Here is a 5,539-nt window from a genome sequence, read left to right as displayed (position 1 = left end):
CCGCCCCTACTTGCCGGCTGCGTTCGACTGTGCCCCGCCGACACGCTGGACTACGATTCCCAGAATGCTCCACGACTCTGGACTCCATTTCCCAGAGGGCTCAGCTAACATGTAAGATCCCGTTGTGCAGCGCCAGACGTTCAACTCCCCAGGGTTTGTTCCTAAATGTCTCAGGTAGAGGTATATTTCAGAGCAGTGACTCTCAAGCCTGTATGACCGGACAGATTGTAAGACATATAAATATAATTTAAAAACGCAAACAAGCATTTCGCGATGCATTCCTTACCTTTATTGCCTGTGTTGCATTCTATTTAGTGTCCTATTCCTTTGTCGTTTTAAAAATTCTAGTCGTGACCCATTATATTGCTTTCATGATTCTCAAATGGGTCGCGACCCACATTTTAAACTAGGAGGTGGTGTTGCCATGTTTTGCCCTACAGTAGTGCATTGTGTATGCCTACTTCAGCCAGCGCAAAGCTGCGAATGGAGCCTTAGGCCAGTCTGTCATTGTGTCCTTGGCAGAAAAGAATCCAACAGGAGTCGGTAGGCTTTTCTATCTTTAAATGTGTGCCCCACGCACTTTACGTGCTTCCTTGCGACCCCAGCATTTGCATAGAGGGGCTAAGGTCAAGTCACTCAGCCTGTTGGCTGACAAAACTCTAAACTTGAAAATTCTAACACTGAGTGTATGAAAACAAAGTCAAAGAAAAGGGAACAATATCTAGAAGTCTCTAAGAGCAGATTTCAGGAAAGATCTACTGTAGGACCTAGAAAATTTCAGGAAAAAATTTGGTATTCCCAGTAGATTGCAAGAAGACATGGCTTGAATGAAACAAGAATGAAAGCTGTGAGAGAACAGGCTGAAATAAAGACACTAGATGAAAAAGGATTAAAACATATGGCAAAAATATTTAAGATGCAGCAACATAATTAAAATCATACTGGAGAAGAACTGAATTAATGTTGTGGAAAAGTGAATCACAACTTTTATGTGTAGGATATTCTTTTAAAGCTCCTCCATGATTCAAAAGAAAAAGATGAATGAAATAAAGGAGAATGGAGTAATAGATATAAAAGACAGAGGATGTGGATATTGGTCATCAGGAAGGAGAGATAGTATGAAATCAGCTGCCATTTAACACTTTCTGTGTGTCAGGCAGTGTTCTAAGTGCTTTATATCTATTAACTAATTCTTTAAACAACCTATTGAAGTTATTTCTGTGTTATTATTCATACTTTACAAAAAAGGAAACTGAGGCACAGGTAACTAGCCCAAGGTCACATAGCCAGTAAATGAAGAAGCTAGGACTTGAATTTAGTAATTTGGTCTCAAGCTCTCACTTTTAATCTCTAACACTAGTAACGAGATGAACAATTTCCTGAGTTTAAGAAAAAATATGTCTTTTATTCATTGCTTGTGGGAGCGCAAAATGGTACAACTACTTTGGAAGACAGCTTGGCAGTGTCTTACAAAACTAAACACACTCTTACAACATGATCCAGCAATTGCACTCTTTGGTATTTATCCAAATAAGTTGAAAACTTACATCCACACAAAAACCTAATTGCCAAAACTTGGAAGCAACTAAGATGCCCTTCAATAAGTGAATGGATAAATAGATGGTGGTACATCCATACAATGGAATATTATTCAGCAATGAAAAGAAATGAGCTATCAAGCTAACAAGAAACACAAAGAAACATTAAATACATATTCATGAGTGAAAGAAGTTAATGCGAAAAGGCTACATATTGTATGATTCCAATCATATAACATTCTGGAAAAGGCAAAACTATGGTTGGGGGAGGGAAGAAAGGATGAAGAGATGGAGCACGGGAGATTTTTAGGGCAGTGAAACTACTCTGTATGATACTGTAATGGTGGATCTATGTCATTATACATTTGTCAAAACCCATAGAATGTACAACAGTGAACCCCTGATGTAAACTATAGTCTTTAGTTAATAATAATTTATAATAATAATTTATTAACTTGTCGATTGTAACAAAGTTACCACACTAATGCAAGATGTCAATAATAAGGAAAACTGCAGGTGGGGGAACGAGGGTATATGGGAACTCTGTATTTTCTGCTCAATTTTTGTGTAAATCTAAAACTGTTAAAAAATAATAAAGTGTTGGGGCCAGCCCCGTGGCCGAGTGGTTAAGTTCACCCTCTCCTCTTCGGTGGCCAAGGGTTTCGCCGGTTCGGATCCTGGGCATGGACATGGCGCCACTCATCAGGCTATGTTGAGGAGGCATCTCACATACCACAGCCAGAAGGACCCACAACTAAAATATACAACTGTCTACTTGGGGGATTTGGGGAGAAAAAGCAACTAAAAAAGAAAGAAGATTGGCAACAATTGTTAGCTCAGGTGCCAATCTTTAAAAAGAAATTATAATAATAACAAAGTGTATTAATTAAAAATATATGATTGTTAAAGGTGCTTCTGGTAAGGGCTCAGAAGGAAATGAGGCACATGTAATTAGAAGCTTGAAGAAAAGTGATTCTTGTTATAAAGTGGCAAAATGTGGCTGAATTGTGCTCTACAGTCTGGTGGAAAACAGAACTTCTTAACAATAAACTTGAATATTTAGCTGAGGAGATTTCCAAGCAAAGTGTGGAAGGTGCAGCCTGGTTCTCTTTGCTGTTTATAGTAAAATGTGTGAGGAAAGAACTGTTAAGCAAATGGAACCATTTTTTTGATGGTTTGGAAATTTTTCAGCCACACTTTATACAAATAAGGCTTCGAATACATATTAAGGATAACAGGAAGAAATATATATATAATTCCTGTCCTCAGTGACTACTCTATCTAGTTTTAGCCACTAGGTCTACACATAAAAAACTAAGCAACCATAGGAAGCAACATATTACTCCCTAAGTGTATAGGCAAAATATGAATTGAGTACCTACTATATGCCAAGCACCAATAAGAAACACTATCTGCATGGAAGGTATAATTTAGTGAATAAAAGACAAAGTTTATTGAGTTTTTACTTGGTGCCAAGCTCTAAACACTTTACTTGAATTAGTTCATTTAATTATCTCAAGGTGCCAAATAAAGAACAGAAAAGGATGGAAATTCACAGAAAATGCATAGATTAATAATTTAAGATACAACCCTGCCTTAGTAATGTGCCTTTTTGCACAATGGATAGGATTTGGGTATTAATCAAATTTTTGTTTTTACTCGAAAAATACATAATGAATATCTTAGTGTGTGTCACAAATAAATAGTCATATATAACATACCTTTTTGTGGCAGCAAAAGTATTACATCTTACTGATGAAGGATTTTTTTAAAAGAGAAATATTTACCGAAGTTTAACAGACACACAAAAAAGAATATGAGAGTGAACAACTCAATATATTTACACAAGGCAAGCACACCAATATACCCAGCATCCAATTTGAGAACCACAATCATTACCAGAATCCCAGAAATTCCCCCTAAGGGTAGAGGAAAACTCCCAGTCACTACATCCCAAGGGTAATTATTATCCTGATTTCTAATACTGTAGATGAGTTTCACCTGTTTTTGAACTTTCTAAAGTTGGAATGCACTATGGTATGCATTCTTTTGTGTGTAGCTTTTCCCCACTCAATATTAGTTTGTATGATTTCATCAATGTGGTTGTGTGTACTTGCAGTTTCTTCACTCTCTTCATGGTGTGGTATTCCATTGTATGAAAAAAAACCCTCACAATTTGTCTTTTCCACTGTAGATGAACATTTGGTTTGTTACCAGTCTAGGACTAAAATAATAACTATTTTGTTTCCTGCAACTCAACCTTCACTCTTCCTTTGCCAAGATCCAGTCTGCCATTTAAAAGAAAATTTTCAGTCCAGTAAAACGAAGTTGCAGCCGTGTCCACCCCTTGTTCATTGTTACCATAAAACAAACAACATGCTGATTAATAATGTTAGTTCAAATGCATCACTAATTGCTTTCTATTTTGCAGGTTTTTCTTTTAAGCACAAGAGGTTTTTGGTATTTCTTCAGTACCTAATTTCAATCAAAGCTAGCATTCCAAATGACTTTAGCAAGGAAAAAAAATCATATATGCTTGACAAAAATCTGTACACCAAATAAAAGGATGTGATGTGTATAAATTATGGACAGCAATCTTCTATACATAATTTATATCAAAGCTGCTTCGTGCCTATCTCTTCAGAGCGTGTTGTTTCCCATAAAACCATTGATTTCTTGTTTCTCTCCCTTCTTCCTTAGTGTCACCCTCTTCTCTCCCTGTCTTTTCTTATCCCTCTTCCTCATCTCTCTGTTTAGGCGACGTGACTTCTCCATTTGCTATCGTTTTCCTCTTTTCTGAAATTAGTATGTGATACCAAGAAATAGACAAAAGCCAATAAAAGTAATCTATGCACCCAACCGGCTCAGGAAAACACGTGACCCACAGCTTTAGACTCTGAGACTCCAACATAAGAAGGAGGAAAGAAAACATACTGGCCTTGGTTAAATTTTAAGAAAATGATCTCTTGCTTTGGTCAAAAATCAAACTAGGATCATCCGTTTGGAAGGTTGCCAGGTTCCAGGGGGGACAGGAACTCACGAACCATTTATAAATTTCGTTTTTCACCCGACTGTAGCGTGGAAGCGCATTGTGCAATGCAAAGCACTGTGCAAACCCTACAGGATTGATGCTCTTAGGATTGATGTAGGCCTAGGCGCTTACTGACGCCACTGCAAGGGGGTGCCGGAAGCTTTTTCTCGCCCTCCACTTGGAACACAAATCAGAGGAATAAAGTCCCTCTCTGAAAGCCATTAGCCTTTATCAAGGAGCCTCAATGCCTGGAAGTTCCAAACAAAGGGTACATGAATCAGGCCTAGAACTAGGATGAGAGTCTGATTCCATTTCGTTGAGAAGTCTGTTTGGTTTCAGATGAGGATAATACAGAGGCCTAAGTCGTTTGGGGAAACTATTACTGATTCCGTGAGGACTCCTCTTCTAATGCTCTCCATTCTCGCGGCTGCCCAAGAGAGGCTGATCTCCATGCCAAACTTGCACTTCAACTGAGGGTTTCTATTCAATTCATAGAGTATGTTTTCTTGTGCCAGGGGCCATTTTTATCCTGACTTGTTTTCCCTTTCGCTCTTGTGGTAGGTCTGAATTCTGAAGGAATTTCTTTTTAAGGATTGACATAGGGAGCCAGTTGTTCAGGTAGTCGTGGCCGAGTGGTTAAGGCGATGGACTAGAAATCCATTGGGGTTTCCCCGCGCAGGTTCGAATCCTGCCGACTACGGGGTGCTTTTTCTCTGTTCCAAGCAAACTCATCATGTGGCTTCTGCGTGACACGCAGGGAACAGACTTTTCTTTCCTTCTTAGGTTCCCCTACAGTCTTCTTTTCCTTCGCCTCCGCATTGCCTGCCTTCGAAACCCTGCTTCTTAAACCCTCAGTAGAATCAACTTACGCCTCTTTTAGGGTTTAACGACTCCCTGCTGTGTTCGCTAGGATTCAGATAAAGATTGTGAGTGAAGACAGAAACCAGTGCATCAACAAAGTAAACTAGAG

General features: G+C 38.8%; 1 non-coding gene across 1 annotated transcript; it reads left to right on the top strand.

Moving 5' to 3' along the window:
* Window positions 1-5,187: 5,187 nt before the first annotated feature.
* Window positions 5,188-5,269, top strand: TRNAS-AGA (transfer RNA serine (anticodon AGA)). Its single transcript has one exon. It is a non-coding gene; the product is annotated as a tRNA-Ser (tRNA).
* The last annotated feature ends 270 nt before the right edge of the window (window positions 5,270-5,539 follow it).

Source organism: Equus asinus, chromosome 8, assembly GCF_041296235.1.
Source record: "Equus asinus isolate D_3611 breed Donkey chromosome 8, EquAss-T2T_v2, whole genome shotgun sequence".
Lineage (NCBI taxonomy): Eukaryota > Metazoa > Chordata > Mammalia > Perissodactyla > Equidae > Equus > Equus asinus.
Note: the sequence above shows the minus strand (reverse complement) of the source record. Positions and strands in the feature narration are given on the sequence as shown.